Here is a 27,742-nt window from a genome sequence, read left to right as displayed (position 1 = left end):
TTCCTTGTTCTCCAGGTGGACGCCTGATTGCTAATTCTTCCACTGTTCTTCCTTATTCTCCAGGTGGATGCCTGACTTCTAGCACTTCCATTGTTCTTCCTTATTCTCCAGGTGGATGCCTGATTTCTTCTATTCCCTTCACCGGGTGTTTCCTGACACAAATGTTGTTTTTTCCCTTGTTTCAAATCAAAGAAAATTTCGTTAGTTTAAAGCAGGGTGGTTAGTTGTGGCATTCTTGCTGAGGGTGGGGTTTCTTTTTGCCTCGTTTTACTGCCTTGGAGTGGTTGAAAAGACTGTTTTGTCCTTGTAATTGATCCTTAACTATAGGATCCCCAACTGTTGTTTTCACTTCAAACCCTTTCAATTGTAATCATATGTCTCTTCCTGACATTATTGAACCACTTTTCTGATTCAACTTTTCTTACACCCATATCTTATTTTCATCCTATTACTTCCCGCCCATCATGGCCATCTTTTGCACTATGCAATCGTGAGTCTTGGTAGTGTACCTTGACATTCCTTTTTATTCGTTTGGAACAAAACTTACCTCAAAAGCTTTAGAAGAGTAAGATTATTAGTGACGAAACAGGATGATTTCGACAATATAGAATGAAAAGAAAAATCCAAATTTGGATGACTGTTGTAGAAGGAATAAGGAACTTATCTGATTGGAGTCACTGGCACCGATGATCAGGGTATGCATTTTGGATTAATCAACCCAGTCTTTTTAACCAACCTCTTTTTCAATTGTTTTATTTTGTTTTCCCAAAATTTCCACAACCCAATTTTACTTTTGCCAATTTACAAACCTTGTTTGACTTGCAGTATCTTAAAGAGCTTTCACCGACAAACCTTCCTCATTTGTTCATTTCTTAATTCCTTTTTGCCTTATGGTTCCTGTGAAGATTTTCACCAATAAGACTATCTCATTTTACTTTCTCTCAGCTTTCGTCATCTCATGGTGCCCGTGCGGGTTTTCACTTATAAGACTCTCTCATTTTCATCGCTTTTCTTGTTTGGACTAGAGTGTTATGAACCATCTCTATTTGCTTGACTCGGCACTTTTCTAAGATTGGTCGAAAGGTCTTTTTTGGTATGTGGTTGGAATGAAAGGGTATCAAAAGTTAAACAATTTTGATATGGGTTTAAAATTACAACTCTTGGAATCATTTTTCTCATTATCAATACAATTCCTGCCCCGCTTCTTGATTGGGGGTCTCTTGATGTTTCATTTTGTGCACATTATGCATATTATGCACCCTATGACCGAGCCGTGAGGCGCCTACGTATCCTCTTTGAGGAATCAGGTCAAACGTAGTTCACTTCAATAATGGTGATTTTCTATTTTTCTTTTTTTTTTCTTTTTTTTTAATTTGATTTTCATTGATTCCAAGAGAAGGTAAGAAAGAAAACAAATGTGGCTCAAAGGGGGAACAAAGGGTGCAGTGTTTAGATAGCAGAATGAATTGCCTTTGTCATTCCAATCTTCGAAATAATGCCAAATACAAACATTCAATAATTATACCAAAGAAAAATCATGCATAATATCTTTTTACCGCATCAGAATTGATAGCCATGTCTATGCATTTTCCTTCAATATCTGTCAAACATAATGCACCATTGGATAATACTCTGGTCACAATGAATGGTCCTTGCCAATTCGGGGCAAATTTGCCCTTTGCTTCAACCTGATGTGGAAGAATACGTTTCAGCACATGTTGACCCACTTCAAACTTTCGGGGACACACCTTTTTGTTGTATGCTCTTGCTATTCTTCTTTGATATAATTGGCCATGACATACTGCTGCCAATCGTTTTTCATCAATCAAGTTTAACTGTTCCAAACGGGTTTTGACCCATTCATCATCATCAATCTTAGCCTCGACGACGATCCGAAGGGAAGGAATTTCAACTTCTGCAGGAATTACCGCCTCAGTGCCATATACCAACAAATAAGGAGTTGCTCCTACTGAAGTGCGAATAGTAGTGCGATATCCCAACAGCGCAAATGGTAATTTTTCGTGCCATTGTCTTGAACCTTCTACCATTTTTCAAAGTATCTTCTTTATGTTTTTGTTGGCTGCCTCGACTGCTCCATTCGCCTTAGGCCGATATGGGGTAGAGTTGCGGTGTGTAATCTTAAACTATTGACATACTTCCCTCATTAAGTTACTGTTAAGATTAGCACCGTTATCTGTAATGATCACCTTTGGGATTCTGAATCGACATATGATGTTTGAGTGAACAAAATCCACCACAGCTTTCTTGGTCACTGATTTGAATGTTTTGGCCTCAACCCATTTTGTGAAGTAATCAATGGCTACCAGAATGAACCTGTGCCCATTGGATGCTGCCGGCTCAATTGGTCCAATAACATCCATGCCCAAGCGACGAAGGGCCATGGTGCCGACATTGTGTGCAACTCGGATGGTAGAGAGTGAATCAAATCCCCGTGTATCTGGCATTGATGACATTTGTGCACAAAGATGATACAATCTCGCTCCATGGTAAGCCAATAGTAACCAGCTCGGAGAATTTTCTTTGCCAACACATATCCACTCATGTGGGGTCCGCAAACTCCCGAATGTACTTCAGACATGACAGCCATAGCTTGTCTAGCATCTATGCATCTTAATAATCCAAGGTCTGGTGTTCTTTTATACAAAACTCCTTCGCTTAAGAAGAATCCATTTGCCAATCGCCTAATGGTTCTCTTTTGATCTCCTGTGGCTTGTGCTGGATATATCCCCATTCTGATATACTCCTTGATGTCGTGGAACCATGGTTCACCATCAAAGTCCTCCTCAACCATGTTGCAGTAAGCGTGCTGATCGTGGACTTGAATATGCAGTGGATCCACATAAGCTTTGTCCGGATGGTGCAACATTGATGCCAGGGTAGCCAATGCATCGACAACCTCATTATGGATCCTTGGAATATGCCAGAACTCCACTGATTGAAACCGCTGACAAAGATCATGTAGGCATTGTCGGTAGGGTATGAGCTTCAGGTCTCGTGTTTCCCATTCTCCTTGAATTTGATGTACCAGAAGATCCGAATCCCCCAAAACCAAGATTTCTTGGATACCCATGTCCGCAGCTAGCCTTAACCCCAAAATACAAGCTTCATACTCAGCCATATTATTGGTGCAATAAAATCGAAGTTGAGCCGTAACAGGATAGTGATGTTCGGTTTCAGAAATTATTACAGCTCCTATCCCGACTCCTTTCATGTTAGTGGCCCTATCAAAGAAAAGTTTCCAGTCAGGTTTTTCAATTTGCTCCATCTCACCGATATGCATTATTTCTTCATCGGGAAAATAGGTTTTCAATGGCTCGTACTCCTCGTCGACCGGGTTTTCGGCTAAATGATCGGCCAATGCTTGGGCTTTCATTGCAGTCCGAGTCACATAGATGATGTCAAATTATGTGAGCAATATCTGCCACTTTGCAAGTCTCCCCGTTGGCATAGGTTTTTGAAAAATATATTTCAACGGATCCAGACGCGAAATGAGGTAAGTAGTGTAGGATGACAAATAGTGTTTCAATTTCTGAGCTACCCAAGTTAGGGCGCAACATGTCCTTTCCAGATGAGTGTACTTAACCTCATAAGCTGTGAATTTCTTGCTAAGGTAGTAGATGGCCTGTTCTTTTCTGCCGGTGAGGTCATGCTGTCCCAATACACAACCAAAGGAATTTTCCAAGAACGTCAAGTAAAGAATCAAAGGTCTTCCTGGCTCTGGCAGAACCAGCACGGGTGGATTTGACAAGTATCCTTTTATCTTATCGAATGCTTCTTGACACTCATCAGTCTACTTGACCGCAACATCTTTCTTCAACAATTTGAAAATAGGCTCACAGGTTACCGTGAGCTGAGCAATAAACCTGCTGATGTAATTCAACCTCCCTAACAAACTCATTACTTCAGTTTTGTTCCTTGGAGGTGGCAATTCTTCGATGACTTTGATCTTTGATGGGTCTAGCTCGATGCCTCGCCGACTGACTATGAATCCCAACAGCTTTCCAGATGGAACACCAAATGCGCACTTGGCAGGGTTAAGCTTGAGGTTGTACCTGCGAAGTCTCAAGAAGAATTTCCTCAAATCCCCAACGTGGTCGTCCTGATGCTTTGATTTTATGATCACATCGTCCACGTATACCTCAATCTCCTTATGTATCATATCATGAAACACCGTGGTCATTGCTCTCATGTAAGTTGCCCCGGCGTTCTTTAAACCAAAGGGCATTACCCGGTAGCAATAAGTTCCCCATGGTGTGATGAATGTCGTCTTCTCTGCATCTTCTTCATCCATTAGAATTTGATGATACCCGGCATAACAATTCACAAAAGATCCTATCTCATTCTTGGCACAGTTATCGATCAAAATATGGATATTGGGCAATGGGAAGTTATCCTTCGGACTTGCTTTGTTGAGATTGCGGTAGTCGACGTATACTCTAATTTTGCCGTCTTTCTTTGGCACAGGAACGATATTAGCCAACCAAACAGGATATCGAGTGACTCGAATGACCTTTGCCTCCAACTGTTTGGTGATTTCTTCTTTAATTCTCACACTCATATCAGGCTTGAACTTTCTCAACTTTTGCTTGACAGGAGGCACCATTGGATCAGTGGGCAATTTGTGAACCACTAAATCAGTGCTCAAACCTGGCATGTCGTCATATGACCATGCAAAAACATCTTTGAATTCTATGAGTGCTTTAATTAACTCTTCTCGGATCTTTGGTTCGAGATGGACACTTATTTTAGTTTCTCGGATATTATTCGTGTCCCCTATGTTGATGTCTTCGGTATCACTCAGGTTAGGTTTGGTTTTTTCCTCAAAATGAATTAACTCTTTACTAATCTCTTCGAAAGCCTCATCCTCATCATATTCTGACTCGTAATCACAATATACTTCTTGATTATTTTGGAACCAGATTGATTTTTAATACTGAGCTGAGGATTCCTCATGCATGCCATATCACTAGAGCCAGCGTAAAAAGAACTGTACAGAAAAGAAGAAAAAGAAAAAGAAAACTATCACGAATGATAATGAAAAGGAAACTGTATTTTATTGGATGATGAAAGATAACAAGGTTTGCACACTTCAAACAAACTGTAAGATAAACATCGGGATTACAACCCTGAGGTAACCCAAACAAACTGAAGGAAAATCAAAATAAACTACCAAGACTCCTTTCGAATGGGGAGAGGAGTGGCTTTCCAATTATTAAGCCTTGTCTTTGGCCCGACGAATTGCACTTCTGCGTCGCTAGAACCTTCACTGCTTTCCACCATGTTCACATCGTCAAACAACTTTTTGAATCTTTCAATTAATTCCTCCTCAGGATTAATCATGGATTTAGGAATTGTTGTTATCAGGTGATTTCTGGTACCGGACTTGACAAAAGATTTTGATAGATGTGGGACTGGCTTTGGAAGGACCCATGCCTTCTGTTTTGGCTTCTTGGATTTTCTCACGTCTGTGACGGTGGGCATGAATCCTAAACCAAAAGTTCCCCAGTTCTCGGGGAGAGATACTGGTTGTATAATGCCTTGCAAAGATGAGCCCAAACCTTTGCCGGGTACAAAACCATTCTTTAACATTTCATAGGCTACCATGACTGATGCAGAGGTTATCTTTGGATTTGGAAGGTACTTCCCCTATGGAATTTTTTCTACCGACATTGTGTCGGAAACCTGGTAGACCCATGGTCCCTGGTCACTTTCTATTCCTTCGACCGGTACAATGGCACCGCTGTGAGCATTTAAACTGTCTTCCCCATGCACAACTATTTCCTGTTTATCCCATTCAAACTTGATCACCTGATGTAGCGTTGACGGGACTGCTTTAGCCGCATGGATCCATGGTCGACCCAATAACAAATTATAGGAAACAGTTATATCCAACACTTGAAACTCTATTGTGAATTCAACTGGCCCTATTGTCAGTTCCAGTACTATGTCGCCAAATGAATCTCTGCTTCTACCGTCAAACCCCCGTACGCAAATACTATTCTTCTGGATCCTCTCCTCTTTTATTTTTAACTTGCTCAGAGTCGAGAGAGGGCAGATGTTTGCGCTTGACCCGTTGTCAACCAACACCCGGGTTACTACGGAGTTTTCACATTTCAACGTGAGGTAAAGAGCTCTGTTGTGCTCAGTACCTTCCACATGCAGTTCATCATCAGAAAATGTGATTCTGTTTGCCTCAAAGATTCTGTTGGCTATTTTTCCCAAATGATTCACGGAGATCTTATCAGGAACGTGTGCCTCATTCAGGATTTTCATCAAAGCTTGACGGTGCTCCTCTGAATGGATCAGTAATAACAATAATGAAATTTGAGCGGGTGTCTTTTTCAATTGATCCACAACAGAATAGTCATGGAGCTTCATCTTTCTCAAAAATTCTTCCGCTTCTTCTTCTGTCACAACTTTCTTTATTGGTGTTGGATTATTTTTAGTTTTTCTTAACTCCTCGGGAGTGAAACATCTTCCCAAACGAGTCAAGCCTTGCACCTCACAGACTTCTTCCTTGACTTCTTTTCCTTTGTACATTACTGTCACCCGTTCATAGTTCCATGGAATGGCCTTGTTGTTTATCACCGGTAACTGGGTTACAGGTTTGATAATAACCCGATCTACACGGGCTCCTTCAATGACTACAATGGGTTTGCTGGCGACCCCTGGTACAATCACTTTTGATCCTTCTTGCTTCGTGGCAATTTTGCTCGAAGATCCCTTCTCAAATATCACAGATGGTTCATCACCCTTTTTGTTCTGCTTAGGTACCGACTTCTCCTCTGTTAGCTGCTCATCTAGCTTGGCTTCATGAGACCTAATCATCATGACGGTTTGCGATGGCTTCTTTGTTTCCCATCAGCCCGTACTATTTCTATCATATTGGCCTCCTGATGGGCTGGCATTGGATTTCTGTTGATATTGGGAGCTTCAGGGGTTTGAACTTCAATTTTTTTAGTATCAATCAGCTCTTGTATTGCATTCTTCAAATGCCAGCACTTTTCCGTATCATGGCCTGGTGTACCAGAACAATACTCACAGCTTATTGTGTAGTCCAGATTCTTTGGAGGAGGATTGGGCAGCTTGGATTGTATCGGCCTTAGCATGTCTAGCTGTCTCAACCTGTGGAACAGACTAGTGTAGGATTTACCCAATGGAGTGAAGGTTTTCTTCTTCTGTACCCTTTCACCCCTGAATACCTGATTAGGCCTGAAACCTGGTCCAGGGTAAGTTCGTGGGTAAGTACTTGGTATGACAGGGGCACGCCAATGAGCGTGGGCAGGTGGTTGATTGTATGCTTGTGCATGATTGATGGAAAAATGAGGTTCCGACGGGTGATAGTAGTGTTGGGGTGAATTGTTGTGGTAAGTTGATTGATGGGATCGATGTTGATTGTAGTAATGAGGTGAACCTCCGGATCCCGACCAAGTTCCTGAATCAATCACCGCTGCTTCCTCCCTTTTCTTCTTCCAATTCCTCCTACTCCGCCTTGAATAGCTTGAGTAGTCGCCTTAATAGCCGAATAACTCATGATTTTATTTTTCTTAAGGCCTTCCTCCACCATACCTCCCATCTTCACTACTTCGTTGAATGATTTTCCTACCGCTGAAACCAAATGGGCATATGAAGTTGGCTCCAGGGCTTGTAGGAAGTAGTCTACCATTTCACTTTCCTTCATAGGAGGATCCACCCTTGCGGCCTGTTCCCTTCACCGGAAACCATACTCTCTAAAACTTTCATTGTGTTTTTTCTCAAATTTTGTCAAAGATAGTCGATCTGGGATGATTTCCAGATTGTATTGGAAGTGGTAAGCAAATGCCTGTGCCAGGTCATCCCAGGTGTACCATCTCCCATGGTCCTGGCGCGTATACCACTCCAAAGCTGATCCGCTCAAACTTTGACTGAAGTAAGCCATTAATAATTCGTCTCTTCCCCCGGCTCCTCGCATCTTGCTGCAGAAATCCCTTAAGTGAGCTACTGGATCGCCGTGCCCATTGTATAGGTCAAATTTGGGCATCTTGAAACCAACTAGCAATTGCACATTTGGGAACAAGCATAAATCCTTGTAGGCCACACTGACCTGCCCTCCTAACCCTCGCATGTCTCAGAACGATTTGTTCTAGGCTTTTGACCTTCCTGAACATCTCTTCTTGTTCAGCATTTTTGACTGGCTTGTCAATTTTGGTTGGGAGGTCAAAACGAGAAGTAGATGAATGGATTTCGGAGGCTTTGAAGGTGGGCTCCGGAGGGTAGTATTGGTTGTCCTGGGCCTGGAATATAGGCTCACTAGGAGATTTGTGGAATGTAGCCGGGGGAGATGCTACAAAAACAGGAGTTACTGGTGGAGGAAGGTATGGAACTGGTTTGGGAGGTGTCGACTGCGGTGTCTGAGAGGTGGTGCCTCGGTAGTATTGGTAGATGGGGAAATTTGGGGATAGTTCAGTGGTAAGATTATCCTGAGTTTGGGCTAGTGATTGAGCAGGGTTAGCTGGGTAAGATGGGGGTGATTGCCTTGTAGACCAGGCCCGGTACATCTCAGCCATTTGTTGCTTGATTTTAAGCATCTCTTCTTTCATTTTACCGACATCTATCTCCTCTATCTCAATACCTATGTCGACATACGGGATAGATATACTTTCGGGTATTGGTCCTTTTGATCTCGTGTGATAATGATAATATGCCAGTATACTCTTAGAGAAACTAACTGCTTGAATTCTGGAAATGAGCAAACTTGTTAGTTTTGAGAGTTTAACACATATAATTACACGTTGAGATGCAATGTTCCCAGACAAATAACCCTTTTCTATTATGCATTTGTTCGGCTGCTTGTGTCATCCCAGCTTTTCTTGGCCTTTCTTTTTATTGTCACTCTTTATTTTATTCTTTTATGATTGTGGTCGAATCTTATAGAGATTGCCTACGTATCATGCCCCCGCATGAATCAGACTTTGCGTAGTTCGGACGGTAAGCAATTTGACAACACTTTTATTTATTTTACAAAGATGGAACAAACATTTCATTTGAAAAACATTATAAAAATGGTTCAAAACTCGACACAAACCCAAATCAAACAAAAGACATAACTCTCAATAGTTGTGAATATGCTCCACTCTCTACTTTTGTTTTCAATCATTGGATCATTTGCTCATGGTGGGGCTTGACCCGGATGACCTCCCAGCGTACGATACATTCGTTCTAACTCTATTGCCAGATGACGGGCAAAAATAGGTGCGTGTTCTATAAACCTTTCATAATCCATTCCTTGGCAGTTTACATAACTTTGAGAGGTGTAAACCACTAAATCATGGATTTTTGCCCTGAAATCTTGGAGACGTTGGTCTTGGTTTTGCAGTTGTTGTTGGCGAGTGGTGGCTATATCTCTGATACGGTCTTCACGATCTAAAGCTAACTCTAATTGAGCTCGGAGTCTGGCCTGATCGAGTCTTGCCTGTGCTCTTTCTCTGTTGATGTCTGCGTGCTGATGTTCTCTGTTGTATCTTCTTGCTTCTTCCAGTTGTGTATGAAGTTGGGCTTCTGAATGTATCCAACGGTCTTTTTCCTTCTTGAATTGTGCCCTGTCTTCTTCGGATTGCCTTACTTGGCGTTCCTTATTAGATCTGGCCTCTTCGTTTAATTGTTGGATTCTTTCTTTAGCTTTGTTCAACGCCTTTTCGGTTTTTGCCGAAATGGAATCGCAATCTTGCATTTTTTCCAAAAGATTGGCGATGATTTTTTGATCCTTCCAACTCCTCATCGGTGTTTCAGAAGCTTTCTTCATTTTTTGAAATTGAGCGTGAAGATTTTTATTCTCACAAGCTAGACTCTTCTTCTCGCCTTCTGCTTCTTGCGCTTGCAAATATTTCTCCAAACTGAGGCTCCTCAGATTTTCCTTTAAGGCGTGGATAGTCGCTTTGTACCCCTTTTTCTTTTCTCCCCACATCAGCCGCTCATGGATTTTATCGTTAAAGGTTTGAACATGGGGTCTTTTTGTTGGCCTTCTTAGATCAGGTTCTGATGCATCATCCACGCGGGACCGTTTCTCAAACCACCTTGCATATCCTGGATTTATCTCGCCCTTTGTAGTGTCTGGAACTTGAGTATCATCTTTCAAGTATCGACATCCATTCCATATCTGCTGAATTAAAGCTTCGGGAAGAGTGGCTTTAGGGTGTAACTCGATTACTTGCATACTCAAATCTTCATCATCGGGAACTACTTGGTATCTCCCTAATTGTCTTAGAACTCTTTGTGGCGCATATGGCTGGATGCTTCTCAATCCCAATAGTAGCAAATAACTATTCGAGGTTGACATGTGTATCACTTCCCTTACCGGGAGCCATCCCAAAGTCCACTCAATTTGACTTGCCGTTAAAGATCTTAGATGAGATACCTAGGCTTCGACCCCTTCTGGTGACTTATAATCTTTTATTCTTTCTTCATAACTCTCGATGAAATTATCATGACTTGGACCATACTGTATGAATTTGGGGTAATGTTGGAAATGTTCAATCATCCACATTTGCAACAAAATTTTGCACCCTTCGAATACCTTTGCCCCTGATTTACATAAAGTCAATGCCCGATAAATGTCTGAGAGAATGATCGGGGCCAGGGTGTGACTTTCCTTGGTAGTGAGGACCTGCACGACTTTCGCTGTGCGAATATCAATTGTTCGTTCTTTGTTTGGGAAGACCATGATTCCTAGAAAAGCCACCATGAAAGCGAAGCGACGGTGAATCTGCCAGGTGTCTCTGTTCTGCTTGTTAGTAAGGCCCTTCTCATGAATTTCAAATCCATCTGGCTTTTCGAACCTTGAATATAGGAAGTTGAAAGAACAACACCCGTTGATAACATTGCTTTTTCTGATTTGATTACTGATGTTCAGAAGCCCAAAGAATCGATGCACTGAGGGAGCTTTTGGGAATATAAGACTTTGGTTTCTTAACTCTCCAGCAAAACCGGCATATCCAACTATCTCTTCTAATGTAGGAGTAAGCTCGAAATCAGAGAAGCGAAAGACATTGTGAATAGGGTCCCAAAAAGTTACCAATGCCGCAATCAAATCATCACGTGGGTTAATTTTCATAATATCTGTGAGAGTTTCCAAATGTTTAATGACCCATTTTTGACCATCTTCTCCTAACTCATGCCACCACATTTGAAGCCGAAATAGAAACTCATCTGCATTTGCGGATGGCGGGTTTTGGGTGGTGCTCATTTTGTATCTGCGATTCATTTTAATAAAATCAAGACTCATTTTGAAAACAGACACTCATAAAAAAAATCGTTTTATATATATATATATATTATTTTTTTTTATTTAACACTTCTTTTTTCAAAACTTAAAACTGTTTTTTGGGGAATTTTCTAAAACAACTCATTTTATTCTTCGGCTCTCACAATGATTGTTTTTTAATTAAGCTGGTCAACAAGCAAATCCGAGGCAAATGAATGCACAAGTAGCAAGTAGGATGCATCAGGATGGTCTTTTTATTTCGGGTTCACCTGTCCTAGACAGACCCAACCCCTGTGTTGAGTCTCCAAGGCCAAATGCACATGATGCAAATAGACTTTCCTACTAGGGATCCGGTACATGGCTGAGTTATTCTAAGTGAAAAACCTGAGGCAGATTGTTCTAGACCTGGCTTACCCAAACGGACAGTTCAAGCCGAAGTGGGGGCAACGTACCGGGAGCACTAAAGTCTACCCGGCCTAGTTACTTGTCCCAACTTCGTCTTATTTGGTATGACTTTAACAGAAAGGTGGGCCACGCGCACGTGTGCACCATATTTTTAGAAGACTCAGAAGAATGAGGGTTTTCGTAGTAGTTTTATATACACAATTCAAATAATATTAAAGCGGCAAAAGCATCATTTAGCACATTAAGCATAAACATGTAAAAATCAGATAATAAATAAAGCCAGCTATAATAGTTATTTTAAGCTCGAATTCTTAAACCCTGAACCAGTGGTTCTGGGTTAACATTATCGTCCCCAGCAGAGTTGCCAGAGCTGTCACACCTCCTTTTTCCGCCCCCGCGAGGGTGCTAAGGAGTTTTCTCCAATTGAAGGACAGTCGAAACGGGATTTGTTTGTTTATTTCAGAGTCGCCACCTGGGAATTTTATGGCGTCCCAAGTCACCGGTTTTAATCCCGAATCGAGGAGAATATGACTCTGTTTGTCATTCTGCGAACCAGAAATCCGAGTAAGGAATTCTGTTAATTCGGGAGAAGGTATTAGGCATTCCCGAATTCCGTGGTTCTAGCACGGTCGCTTAACCATTTTTATACTTGGCTTAATTATCTTGATTTACTAAATACATTTTTTGTTGTTATATGACTCGTTACCGCCTTAGATTGTTTATAATTATAAACCCTTAAACGAATCGCACGTACGTGTATTCGTGTTATATATATTTTATAAACGTGAAGAATCGTGTCACGCATACGTGTACACGATATGATTGATAATATTATTTTTTGCATATTTTTATTATATAAAAACTTATGTTCGAAATTGTGCTTAAAAATAAAGTTAAAAACATCGTCACTCTTGTATGATTAAATAGTGAACTGCACATTTCGGATTTAATTTAACATCCTCCGAAGAACCTCTTTTATTAAAAGTTTGCTTGGGGTTGCGCGAACGCATAATTCGAATTGCCTTTAGAAGTATAATCAGGTCACGCGAACGCATCCCTAATTACACAAAATATTCTTTATAAATTCTCTACAAATGTTTATTACATCCATCTATTTTTAAATATGAAGGTCATAGAGAAACACTGATTTGGACGTCTTCAAATTTTCTTGAAAAAAAGAATTCAAAATTTATTATGTGTTGACCGCAAGTCTTATTTTACGCGTATGAATTATATACCTCAAAACTATTCAAATTTTAAAGAATTAATGATATGGAAAAACAAACAACATGTAACTAAAACTACCATTTTTATCGTGAATACAACATTAGTATACCCAAAAAGAGAATTACATACAAAACTGGGAAAAGAATTAATTTGATAAACAAATTAATAGTTTCCGAAGAATTTTCATTGTTATATTTAGTGCGAACTCTATTTCTACATATCTTTGACATAAAATGTTGCAATTCGTACTTATAAATCCCACCTCCTTCTCATATACTTGTTTTTAGTCCAAAGTTATAATTGTTTGGTTAATTTGTTTATGATGATAGATAAAATCAAGTTGATAAGAAAGAGAACTATTATACAAATTGACTCAATAAAATGGCATCACATGCAACATAGTGGTACATCTGAACCATTCATCATATTCCAACATCGTAAACGTGACGGATTATATCAATTCACATTTCCACCATGGCTATTCACATAACCGCTATTTCGCCATATATGAACAAAATACAACTAACATTATCTAGCCTTAAACAAAATCGGATATTTGACAAAATAGGCTAATAATATAGTTTTTTGATATTTCTATACTATTCTTTACTTAGCTAACAATATCACAAGATTTAATTAATGGCCAACTTTCTACCATGTTCCCTATCTTGACAATTCGAACATAACTTATACTTAATGAAATTCTCAAATAGATAACATTATTACAACGTTTATACGAACTTCAAAAGGGAATAATTAACTAATAGTCATCATGTCAAGCATACTACTATATTAACCAACTGAAACAAAACTGAAATTTAAACTAATAGATTTAAACGAGTAAAAGACATAATTATAATTCCAAACTTCATTTATTTGGAAATGTTGAAGCTTTCCACAACACGAGTCTAAAAATATATACCTGGAAATGAGGGTAAAAGAGGCAAATTTCAGCAGTAGTAGCAACAACAAAATCAGCAGAAAATGCCAAATAACTCAGCAGATTTGAGCAAAATAACAAGACCCTTGGAACCAGACGAGCAGTAACAGAATTTTAAGAAAAATTTCAGATTTAAACCAAACAATATCAACAAACAAACCCGGACAGATTCAAGAAAACAATGTTTCAGATTTTCTTTCTTTCTTCTCTATCTGTTTCAGATTTTGTTTCCCTCTATCTGATTCTCTTTTTTCTGTTTTTTTTTCTTTGTCTATTTTTCAGATTCAAATGCAGATTTCCTTTCTTTCTTTTGTTTCTGTCCAGTTTTTCTATATCTCCCAGTTCTCTCTTTCTTTCCTCTATCCAGTTTTTCCTTCTGTCTATTCTCTTATTCTCTATATGGTTCTCTCTCACTATCCACTCTGGTTCTTTTTCTCTATCTCCCTCCTTAAAATCAGTCCCAACTCCTCTATCTTATACAGGTCTTTCCCCCCTTCTAGCAGCCTACTGTCCGGACCCCTTTTTGCTTTAAAAATCAGAAATCCCCACTCAAATAACACTAAGGCTGTTTTTCTAATGACCAAACCACTAAGGATACCTTTTCCCCTATTTTCAGCCCCCTGCATTACCTTTTGTTTCCCATTATCCCATTAAATTAAAACCCTTAATAGTCCACTAGAACATACTAATACTAACATATTCTTCTTACTTTTTCCATTCCCAGATTGCCCCCTGAAATACCCTTGAACTACAGCTTCTACCAACAGCAACAAGTTTGGACTGAATCCTAACTAAAAATGCAACCTTCTAACCCAATTATATCTAACCAACATTTGTAAAACTAAATTCAAACCCAACATCACATTAACATAACTCAACAGAATAATTTAAACTGAAATTGAAAATCGAACTAAGATCAAACAAATGCAGGAGCATTGTCAGTATATTGACAATGCCCTGAAACTAACTGCCCAGAAATCAACACACACACAACATCCATTTGACGGACTCATTGATTTACAAACAAGCATGATTTAACTGACAAATACTAATCAACTGACTATCTACAATAATTGTCAACAAACAATTTATAAATAGATAAACAGATTGTTTCAATCAGCATTATCAGAAACGGGAATTCATAATATAACTAATCGACGAACTTAATCGAGTCAATTACACACATTGTAAATAATCACAACAAACAGAAATAATGCCATTATTTGATCAAATAAACGGGTATGAGACAGAATCAAAATAAAAGATGGGAAAATTACACAGACTAATTAAACAAGCAACAATATACACATAGGATACAAAAATAAGTAAGAAAAATACCTCTGAATCTTCAAATTTATACGGACACAGTCTCAACTTGGATTCGGACCTTTTGAGGCTGAACAGACTTTATTCGAAGAATACCTCGATTAAAGTCTCTTAGACCTCAATCCCTCACTTAATTCAGACAAATTCCACGAGTTGGCATTTTAGGGTTTCACTTTTTCTCAGATTTAGGGTTCGACCAATTCTAGGCAGATTCGAAGGGAACCAAAGATGCCTTAGGAGTGAGGGAGGCCTAGGGGTCATTGGGTGTGAATTTGAGACAGATCTAGGTGAGTTCATGTTTGGCTCGAATCTTCAAATGAAGATTCGAGAAGCTCTGAGGTGATTCGAGCCAAACGAACAACAGATCCATAACGAGGCAGGTTAGGGGGTGCTATGGTGTTAATTAGGGGCTGGTTGGTTTGGATCTGAGTTTGGCTCGAATCTTCAAATGAAGATTCGAGCCACTACAGGAAGATTTGATCTTAGTGGTTATCATATTCGGATAGAGGATGGTCAGGGGGTTCAGGGGTGTTAAGGTGGTGGCCGGCGGCGTTGTTGCCGCCGGGTTTCAGGCGAGGGGGAGTTAGGGCGGCTAGGGTTTTGGGGGTATCGTCTGAAGACGATGATGAACAGGAGAGGGGGGTGCTTAGTTAGGGGGCCGGGGTATGAATTTGAGGCTTATATAGGGAAGGGGTGAATTAATCTAGGCCGTTAGATCAGGCAGAATAGATGGCCAGGATCTATCCACTTACAGGAACGGTGTCGTTTTGGTTTAGTTGGAGAATGGGTCGGCCCGGGCAATGGGTCGGGTAGGGGTTACGGGTAAGGGTGTGGAATATCAGCCGTTGGATTGATTTAATCCAACGGCCCTTGATGAAAGATGACCAAACGTCGTCGTTTGGTTTACTCCTGAGTTGGACCGGACCTGGGGTGTTTGGATTGGGCTGTGGGGGGGGGGTTAATTTTGGTTTGGGCCTGGATTTAGGTCCAGGTCCGATTTTTCACCTTATGACCTATTTTCAATTTTTTTTAAAATTAAACAAAAATTCTAAATGAATTGTAACAATCAATAAAAAATTACACACATATTATTTTAATGCCTAAAATGATAAAATCAACATAATGACAAGAAGCACCTATGCACATTTTGTGATTTCCCATTTATGCCGGATATTATAATCAACTCCTAAATGTATATATTTTTGTTTGTATTTTTCATTTTTATAAAACCCATGATTAAATAATTCTAAAAAATGTGATATTAATTCCTAAATGCATATGCATCTGCATTACCTATTTTTGTATTTTTCCTTAATTAGAATAAAAATGAACACGTACAGACGAAATGCCCCGAAAATTCAACAATTGCACACAAAGAAAACAATTATTTGTGATTTCTTTTGGAGTAGTTCTTGTGAGGCAAAAATCATGTGCTCACAACAGTGAGCCCGGATCGAGAGGGATGATTTCACTAAGGCTGAAACTATCTTACTCGTGTGGTTTGAATTTATTTTTATCTTTACTTGTTTAATCTAATCCAATTTATTGCTCTGTGTCAAATTAATCCGTGTATTTTTAAAACCACTTACTAATTCAATTGTTATCAGGTTTTGAGGGTATAAAGATCACACACATATATATATACACACACTAAGCCCTAACATATGTATCATGTTTTGGGGGGGGGGGGGTATTTCTTTTTTGGTAGGGGGAGAGGACTGAGGCACATGCTTTTTCAATATAGTACAATGGGTTTATTATTGTGTAACATGGGCAGACCAACAGTGAATTTCTGGTTAGATGAAAACAGACATAACAACCACCCCATGAGCCAAATCGATCTCAAAATCATTGCATGTATTCGTTGATTTTCTTACACATTGGGCAGACTATTTTGTTTTGAACCTTAAATTTAAGCATATACGTGACTTTCGGTTGTTAGGATGAATAACATTATAACTGAACAACCTGGCTTTGTACACTTGTATATATATGCTGTCTGGAGATTACTATTTATGTTGCCTAGCTACGACAACCTTGTATGATTGTTTCTTCATTGGTCGTGTAGTAGTTATGACGCGTACACTGAATTCTCAAAATAATAACTTGTGGTGGAGACTGGAGACCAAGATATCAAGGAATATTCCCTCTGCCGGCAGTTTACGCATGACTTCTGCTTTGCGCACAAAAAGTCAACAATATTTTTTTCGACTGCAAGACTCTGTAAGGTGTGAAAGAATTTTACGCTCAATTTATTAGTAGAAGACAAAAAACAAAACTATTACAATCCCAAGTGTAATAGATCATTTAGAATAACAAGTATCTTCCCTGGACAATGTGAATGAGATTAGGGCTGTGCATTTGGATCGGATATCCGAAATCCGATCCGACATACTCTATTTCGGATTTTCGGATTTCGGATTTCGGATTTTCGGATTGGATATGGATTATGTTTTATAAAATTTCGGATTTTCGGATTGGATTCGGATTGGCATGATTTTAATCCGATCCGATCCGAAATCCGAAATTATATGGGCCTATATATAAATAGTTAAATTCTTTAGGGTTAAATAACTTAACCCGGTTAAGTTAGTATACTATACTAATAGTACTATACTACCCTAAATACTATTCCTATTTCTCCTACCCTAAATCTTCTTTTCCGCCTCTTTCACTTAGGATCCGAGCCCTAGCTGTTCGTTCACCACTGAGTCGTTCACCTCCAGCCCTAGCTGTACGTTCACCAGTGAGTCCGCCTCTCTTCTTCAAAGTTCATAGTGAACTGACCAGTCCAGGGTTCCGCACCGCCTCTCTTCTTCAGTGTTCATACTGTTCCGCGGTTCCGCCTCTCTTCTTCAGAGTTCAGAGTTCAGTCGCCTTAGATTCCGCAGTTCTGCCTCTCTTCTTCTTCACTCTTTATCTCAGTGACTCAGTAGTCAGTCCTCTCAGTGTCGAAGTCTCAACTATCAAGCCAGTAAAGTAATCTTCTTCTTCACTATTAGTTACTATTGTTCATACTGTTTTTTCAATTTTTATGTATGTATCGATTTGTCTTTATGTTCTGTTTTTTATCTCTTTCATTTTCTATTCTGATTTTATTACAACATCTATTTATGATTTTATTTAGTTTTTTTTCTATTACAACATCTATTTCTGATTTTATTTAGGTTTTTTTGTTTGTTTTGGACCTTTGGTAGATGGAAAACGAAACAGAGACAGTGAATGAACTTCAAATTGTTGAAACAGTTGGTGAAAGTAATGCTTCAACTGATTCAGATTCAACAACCAATAACATTGAATCTGAACCTGGTTCGAAGAAAAGAAAAATGGTTAAAGAAAGATCAATGGCTTGGCGCTACTTCAACAAGTTCACTGATTCCGAGGGTGTGAAAAAAGCGAGGTGCAAGTTTTGTTCAGAAGAATATGTAGCTGATACTAAGCATAGCGGCACAAGCAATTTGTTATTGCATATTCCTAAATGTCCGACCAATCCCTACAAGGCAGAAGGTAGCCAGACAACATTAGGTTTTCAGCCGCAAGGTCTAACAGGTGATGTTTCAGTTATCCCTTGGAAATTTGATCAAGAGGCATGTAGGAGGGCTTTAGCTCGTATGATTATTAAAGATGAACTTCCTTTTATTTCTGTTGAAAAAGATGGATTTAGAGACTTTGTTAGAAGTCTTCAACCTTTATTTCATATTCCATCTCGTACTACTATGACTAGGGATTGTCTTGAGATTTACCATGAAGCTAGACTTGCTTTGAAGTCTATTCTTAAAGAATCAAAACAGAGAATATGTATTACTACTGACACATGGACTTCAATTCAAAGAATTAATTATATGTGTGTTACAGCCCATTACATTGACAATAATTGGAAATTACATAAAAGGATATTGAATTTTTGTCCAATTACTAGTCATAAAGGTCAAGATTTAGCTAGTGGTATTGCAAAGTGTTTACTTGAATGGGGAGTGGATAAAGTATTTACTGTGACAGTTGATAATGCGAGTTCTAATGATGTGATGGTTAGAGAGTTATCCAAGCAATTTACTAGATGGAACACTAACTTGATGGAAGGTAAGCATGTTCATGTGAGATGTATGGCTCACATCATCAATCTAGTTGTTCAAGATGGGTTGAGAGATGGGAGTGTGTCTGTTGAACGAATAAGACAAGCTGTTAGGTACATTAGACAATCTCCCGCAAGATGGAAAAAGTTTAAAGAATGTTGTGATCTTGATAGGATAACTTCTAAAAAATCATTGTGCTTGGATGTTCCTACTAGGTGGAACTCCACATATTTGATGTTGAAGGTTGCTACAGTTTATGAGGAAGCCTTTACAAAGTATTGTGATATTGATTATGGTTTGATGTCATGTATTTCTAACTGCATTTGTGAGGATGGACAACCTGCAGGTCCACTTTTAAGTAGTGATTGGGATAGTGTAAGACGTATTGTGAAGTTTCTGGAAATTTTTTATGAACTCACCTTGAAAGTATCAGGTACACTTTATATTACGTCTAATGTGCACTTTCTTGAAATATGTGTTGTTGATTCTTCTTTGAAAGAGTTGATGCAAAATGAAGATGCTTTCTTGAGAGAAATGGCAAAGAATATGAAAGAAAAATTTGACAAGTATTGGGGGGATCCACATAAGATGAACAAAATGATTTTTATCTCATGTGTGCTTGATCCACGCCATAAGTTTAATACTCTTTCATTTGCACTTGGTTCTATGTTTGGAGAAACAGTAGGTTTGAAAATACAAGAGGATGTGAAAACATACATGGATACTTTGTTTAATGTGTATCCAATGAAAAATGGTGGTTCTGGTTCATGTCCATCTACTTTTTCTCCATCTTCTCCATCTTCTGGTCCATCTTCTCCATCTTCTTCATCATTGCTCTCAAAATTCATGCTAGATTTAAAGCAACATAAGAAATGTGGCGGAGTTGATTCTAAAACGGAGTTAGATAAATATTTGGGTGAAGATGTTGAGGAAGACCATGAAAAGTTTAACATTCTGGGGTGGTGGAAGTTGAACTCACCTAGATTTCCCACTCTTGCTGAGATGGCACGTGATGTGCTAGCCATTCCGATTTCTAGTGTTGCCTCAGAATCAGCCTTTAGCACCGGCGGACGCATACTTGATCCATTTAGGAGTTCATTGACTCCTAGATTGGTTCAAGCTCTTGTGTGTGTCCAAGATTGGCTTCGTAATGAATCAACAACTTCGATTAAAATTGAAGAAGATTTAGATAATCTTGAACAACTTGAAGCTGGTAAGCCTATCTTATTACTTGTGTTTAATGTATACTTTATTTGTATGTTTATTTAGATTACTTCTAAACTAATTTCTTGTGTTACTATCTTATTATACAGAATTTATGAATACGGGAAGAGAGCCTTGCATTGTCGACATATAGTGATGTTCCATTTGTTGTACAAGGCTACAAGCTCAGGTATTTCATTATACACTTGCTCTGAAAATGATCTTTGTATTGATTCATTATACACTTGCTCTGAAAATGATCTTTGTATGTATTTCATTATACAAGCTCTTTGTATTATACAGGTATTTCTGGACCATGAGCTATCTTTCTCTTTCTCTGAAAATGCTCTTTGTATTGTTTGAAATTGCAGATTTTTAACTTGTCTCACAGTCCTACTGAGAATCTGAGATTGAGAGCTACATTTGGCCTAGTTGCTGGTTTGTGTTGACTGTTGCGGCTTCCCAAAACATGGAACTTGGAACTCTTTTGTTATGTGTAATATTTTAAAGAACTGTTGGGACTTTAGTAGTTTGGTTTGTTTTATTTTGCTATGAAAATTTGGTTTGAAAGACAATTGATTGTGTTTTGTTTTGGGGTGTTCAGTTTGGTACTTTGGTTTACTGTCCAGTTGTGTTAAATTTCAGAAAAATTTCAGGTATTAATTTTTATGAGTACTTAGTTCAGTCAGTACTCAGTTGTGTACTGTAAAGTGTAAATTGAACATTCAGTACTGTAAATTGAACATTCAGTACTGTAAATTGAACATTCAGTTTAAATCATTTTGTACTGTAAATTGAACATTCAGTTCAGTCAGTTGTGTACTCAGTTACATGTAACAATGTTAAGTACTTAATTTCGAAGTTTACAGTTAAAACAAGTATTTGAAAAGTGATTGCTCAATTTGTATTTGGAAAGTAATTTCCAACATTTGTTTATATACTTCGAAGAAGTTCTGAAAATTAACAATCCGATCCGACAATCCGAAAATTTATCCGATCCAAAGTTTCAAATCCGATCCGATCCAATGTTAATTCGGATCGGATTCGGATTGCCCTTTTCAGAATCCGAAATCCGAAATCCGAAATTCGAATCCGAAATATGCTAAATCCGATCCGATCCGATCTGTGCACAGCCCTAAATGAGATCATAACAAAGTTCAGGGTTTGCTTTAAAATTTGAATAAAAGGATTTTGCAAAAACAATATATCAACTTTTTGCTAAAAATTACATAATTTTCTTTCTTAACGTTTGGGTTGAATAACAATTTTTGAGAAAAAACCTGATTTTTCTTTAGAAAGTTGTTTTTCAAATAATTAACACTCTTTTGAATAGACTGAAATGAGCTAACCCATTTAAAGCAACGTTTTAATCCCAAGCAAATTGAGATCAGATATATAAATTCATGTCACTATGTTTAAATTTCTTAGTCCATTATTATTTAAGAATTAGTTTTTCTAACATTAGAAGTTGCCTCGTACACATTTTGTATTACCTTCTTCATATCTTATTGAACGATGTTGTTTAATTTGTAGTCCAAATTCCATGGAGAGACCGAAAGTGGTATACACAGTTGTGTTGACCTGTGACATAAATTTCCAGTCTATGATGATGACGCCATTCGTGAAATTGACGCTTAACGTCTAATTTAACTACTTAGAGGTCGTTTGGTAGTGTAAATTAGAAAAAATAATGTATGCATTAGCTTTATGTTTTAGTAATATCTTGTTTGGTACACTTTTTTAATTTATGTATAATTAATACAAGCATTATTAGTTACGCATCCTATTTGGGGGTCGTTTGGTAGAGTGTATAAAAATAATGCTGAATAAGGTGTATTAGTAATGCATGTATTAGTAGTGTATGGTTTAGTAATGCAAACATTAGCTATGCAGAGATTATTTCTTATCAATTGTTTAGTGTGGTGTATAAAAAATTCAAATCCATTGCATAATTTTTTTTAAAATTATTTGTTTACAAAAATGGCCTCCATATTCTTTAGCTTTAAAGGACTTTAAGGATAATTTGGTCTTTAACAATGCTAATGCATGCATTAATAGCCTTGGTATTGCTATGTGATGACCCTATAAGTCATCTACAGATTTAACCCTTAATTTTATGTTTCAAAACCTCACATAGCTCTTTTTAGCCTTCCTTGATTTACGTGCGCAATCCGTGTCTTTATTCGGAAGGCTTTTATGCGAAAAATTGATTAGAATGAGATATCGTGCCTTAAAATTTATTTGAGTTGACTTCGGTCAACATTTTGAGCAAACAAACCTGGATCCGTATTTTGACGGTCTTGGTGGATCCGTATCGTACTTTGGGACTTGGACATATGCCCGAAGTCGAATTCCGAGGTCCCTAACTCGAGTTATCGTAATTTGTTAAAAATTTAAAGTTTAAAGGTTTAAAGAATTTATAAATTTGACCAAAGTTTGACTTTGTTGCTACTGGACTTGAATTTTGGTTTTGGAGCTTGGTATAGGTTCATTGTTGTATTTATGACTTGTCTGCAAAATTTGGTGCAAAACAGAGTTGAATTGACGTGATTCAGACATCCGATTTTTAAAATGAAAGTTTTTAAGTTTTATTGAAAAGTTCATTCATTTTGGTGTTCGATTCATAGTTCTAGGTGTTACTTTGGTGTTTTGATTATGTGTGCAAGTTTATATAATATTTTTGGACTTGTTTGCATATTTGGTTTGGAACCCCGTGGGCTCGGGTGAGTTTCAGATAGGCTACGAGTATTTTGGACGTAGAAAATTCTGGTTACTTTAGTTTATGCTATATCTGGTGTCATGTGCTTTGCGATCGTGAAGCCTTTCTCGCGATTGCGAAGAGTAACCTGGGCTGGGGTACATTTTTACCTCTATGCAAACGCAAGGCTGAGGATGCGAATACGAAGCAATGGTGGGATCTCCCTTCGCAAACGCGACCAGCACTACACGAACGCGATGAGTAAGGGGTTTGGGAGAGGAGTAGGGGTTTGTTCTACGCGAACGTGATTACATCCTCACAAACGCTATGGCCAGGGGGGACAGATCATCGCGAACGCGTGCATTCCCTCGCGAACGCGAAGGCTACTTGAGCCGCTGCACTTCGTGATCGCGTTAGGCCCTTTACGAACGCGAAGAAGGCTTGATGCCCAATGACTTAAATGTTCCAAAAACATGATTTTCTTTATTTTTCACCATCTTCTCATTAGAACTCGACCTAGAGGCGATTTTGAAGAGAAAATTCATCACCAATTCATAGGTTAGTATACTTTAACTCGTTTTCTTCCATTTCTAACATCACCCATTAATTTCTAGTTTTAATCTTTGTTCTTCCATTATAAAAAACTAGTGATTTGGGAAGAATTGGAGGGGGGAGGGTTTGCAAATTCGGGATTTAGAACTCAATTTGGGGTCAGATTTTGAAACTAATTACATAATCAGGCTCAGGGATGAATGGATAAATGAGTTTTTGGTCCGAACCTCGAGTTTTGACTAAGCGAGCCGGGGTTAACTTTTTTTGACTTTTTGGGAAAAGTGTAGAAATCCTAACTTTATGTATTGTAATTGATTTCTTTAGCATTATTTAACGTTATCGAGTCGATTGTGGTTAGATACGATTGGTTTGGAGGCGAGTTCTAGAGGAAAGGCCTCGGTAGAGCTCCGAGTTGACTGCGGAGTGAGTTACATGTCGTGGTTAACCTTGACTTGAGGGATTAGGACTTGTTTGCCTATTTGTGACGTGTTTAAATGTGTGGGTACAACGTATATGTGAGGTGACGAGTACTTATGCGTTGTTGTTGGGTTAGAGCATGCGTACGTGACTTGTTTTCTTGTAATTTATTGCCTTCTTTAATTATGATATCCATGCTTAGATGAGTTTATTACTTACTTGTTCTTTCCGCATTTATAAAATAATTGTGATGGTTGAGTATTTTGAAGTTGAGGTTTGGGAACCATTATTGACGTAAGGTTTATTCTTGCTTATTCTATCCCCTAGATTTTTATATTCATTACTACATGGTAAAGGAGAGTGTTAAAGCAGAAAGGGTGATGCCGTGACATTTATTGGTTCATTTATTGGTTAATACATAATGAGGAAGAGAGTACAAGCACGAAAGGTGATGTCGAGTTGTATTTATCGTTTCATGGAGAGGTTAAGAGTAAAAGCACAAAGGGTGATGCCGTGCCATTATCATTGTTTCATGGTGAGGTTGAGAGTAAAAACATGATTGGTGATGTCGTGCCGTCTTTATTCATTATGTTTATCCATTTTCATTGGTTGAGTATTTATTCGACTGTCTTATGTTGTCATTCCTATTGTAGTTATCGTATGTTGTTCCCTTTTCGCATGTCCCCTCCCATCTGCCCATACTAAATCTCTATTTATTGCTGTTTGGTACATATATCTATGTTTGTACAGGTTAAATAATGCGAGTGTCCTGTCATATCCTTGTCCAGGTTAGGCTCGATACTTATAGAGTACATTGGGTCGATTGTACTCCTACTACAAGATAAGTAGGGATTTTGACTACTTATTTGCTCTCTTTTACTTTCGTTTTAGACCAAAATTGCTTAAAGGTATTCCCGAAAACTAATGAAATGTGTTTGCTTGCAGGAATGTTAGAATATGAGCTAAAGAGCTAAAAATCAACTCAAAAAGGAGTAATTTTGGACAAGGACCAAAATGAGGCTAAAATGGCACAACGCCGGCCCGCACAATATTGAGTGCTACCGTAGATAATGAAGAATGCCTCTGACAAGAAATGCTCTGCAAAGTGCGGACCGCACAATTCTGGTGCAGCCGCAGAAGATAAAGATCAGAGAGATGAGATTTAAGGTCAAGAAGAAATGCGGATCGCACCATTTTTGTGCGGCCGCATAATCAAGAGCGCAGCCACACTCAGAAATATGCGGTCCGTAGAAGTCCTACAATGCCAAAGCCCAAGGTCAAGAAGTGCGGACCGCACTATAATTGCTCGACCGCAAAATCAAGAGTGCGGCCGCACTCATAAATGTGCAGTTCGCAGAAGTTGAAGGAGTGCGGTCGCAACCCAGAATTGTGCGGCCGCAGAACTGGAACTTGTCAAGCCAAGTCTCAATGTGCGGACTGCACACATAATTGTGCAACCGCACAACCTCTACAGGGGCAATTTTATTAGATATTTTCAGCTTAATATAAATAGAACTTTTTATTATTTTTAGATCTAGTTTTGGAAGTTGGGAGCACCTGAGCCGTTTTTATTTACTGTATTGGGTAACATCGTACTAGATTAGCTTTTAAATTTTAGATTTTATTTCCTTAATCAAGTAGTATGAATTCTATCTTAATTTCTTCTTTAATTTCTTCATTTTCCATGAGTAGCTAAACCCTTAGCTAGGGTTGTGACCCAACCCTAGTATGGTTACTTAATGGGTAATTGATTTAGGGTTTATTTATGATTGAATTTATGATATTTAGCCTAGTTCTTGTTTGAATTTGAGAATTGATGGTTGCAAAGATTGATTCATGCCTATTTGACTTAGTCTCTACTTGAGAAAGAGAGACTAAGTCTAGGAAAACTTGGCTAACTAGGAATTGGGGTGAACTCAAGAAATTGATAACCCCAATTAAAGGGTCGAATCTAGAGATAGTAAGACCCAACTAGAGCATTTATCTCTTGCTTTGTGAAATACCCGTTTGGACTTGAGAAAGCAAAATTGGGCAAAATCACTCAAACTACCGAGAGTTAGAGTGAGTAATTGAGTGGGATTGCTATATTGTATCTCGATCAACCAAACATGCCCTAAAGCTCTAAATTCGTTAGGTGACCAACTAGGCGGAAGTCGCAGCCGTAGATATTTCATAACTTGAAAAACAATCAAAACCAAAAATATCGTCTCTTAGCTCTACAATTACATTCAATAGCTTAAAAGTAGAAGTAGAAATGACAATTGAAAATGTGGAAGTGTAATTTGCGGCACATCATACAGTTACACTAGGTGTATACCTAATCCAAAATCTAACTCCCTGTGGACTAGATCCCGACTTGCGTTGGGTTTTTATTATTTCTTCGAATGCCTCACAACCTATATTTGGGGTGTGAGTTTGGGCGACATCAAATTTTGGCGCTGTTGTCGGGGACTTAAACAGATTTAGCTATATATCTAGGTTTTTGTGTGATTTGTCTTCTTTTCCTTCTGAGTTACTAACTTTGTTTTTGAATTGATTTTAGGTACGAGAATGTCTCTCAACAACGAGCCCATAAGAAATTTGCCAATGGGGGAAGATGTGGATGATGACCAAGTTGATGAGGTTCCTCTTGAACCTCAAGCAAATAGGTGAGGCCGATCGCCTCATGATAATGTTCCCGTCCCTCCCCCACCTCTACCAAGAGTGGTAGGTCATCGGGTGTTGCTGAATGAGAGTTATTCAAGTGCTATAGTCCTGCCCCATATTAGGGCGGGCAACTTCCAAATCACTAATGTGATGCTCACACTACTTGAGAAACGAGGATTCTTCACCGGGGCTTCGAGTCAAAATGCTTACAAGCATCTTAATGGGTTTGTCGATACTTGCCGGGGGAACAAGCAAACCAATGTCTCCGAGGACGCGCTGCGGTTGAGGCTATTTTTATTTTCTCTACGGGAAAGACATTGGACTGGTTAGAGAGATTGCCCAATCATTCCATCCATACATAGGATGAGTTGGCGAAGAAATTCATTGTCAAATTCTTCTCTCTAGGGCATATGGCCACACTTCGGGATGAGATTCTTGCGTTCAAGCAAGAACCTAATGAGCCATTGCATGAGATTTTGGAAAGATATCGTACCATGGTTAAAGAGTGCCCGAATAATGATATGACTGAGGCCATCCAACAAACCTTCTACAGGAGGATCAACACAACAAATCAATGTATGGTAAATCAACTCGCTGGTGGGAACTTCATGAACACGCCTTATACCGAAGCTTGTGAAATTTTGGATAAGATGGCGTATTCTTCATCGGCATGGCAAAGTAGAGCCAATGTTCCTCAAGGTGACCCAAATGTCATTCACCTACACAAGGAACTACATGATCATGGGCAAGCTATTACCGAGTTGACAACTACAATGAATCAATTGGCCAAAGCTCAGCTTCAACAAGTTCAAGGGCCGAAACAAGTGAATGCGATGGAAGGTGTGAATATGATTATAAACAAGAGATGACAAAAAGGTCAACAAATGTAAAGCCGTCCGAAACAATTCATGCAAGATGATAGTGGGTATGACCAGGGTGATTCGTTCAATGAGCAAGAAGAAGAAGTGCAATATGTCAACAATTATCAAGGCCAA

At 38.7% G+C, this 27,742-nt stretch overlaps 1 long non-coding RNA gene across 1 annotated transcript; it reads left to right on the top strand.

Moving 5' to 3' along the window:
* The first annotated feature begins 20,108 nt into the window (after positions 1–20,108).
* On the top strand, positions 20,109–21,027 carry LOC138882335 (uncharacterized). The gene is made up of 3 exons (XR_011403907.1): positions 20,109–20,444; positions 20,545–20,624; positions 20,806–21,027. It is a non-coding gene; the product is annotated as an uncharacterized lncRNA (long non-coding RNA).
* The last annotated feature ends 6,715 nt before the right edge of the window (positions 21,028–27,742 follow it).

This window comes from Nicotiana sylvestris, chromosome 11 (assembly GCF_000393655.2).
Source record: "Nicotiana sylvestris chromosome 11, ASM39365v2, whole genome shotgun sequence".
In the NCBI taxonomy this organism is placed as follows: Eukaryota; Viridiplantae; Streptophyta; class Magnoliopsida; order Solanales; family Solanaceae; genus Nicotiana; species Nicotiana sylvestris.
Note: the sequence above shows the minus strand (reverse complement) of the source record. Positions and strands in the feature narration are given on the sequence as shown.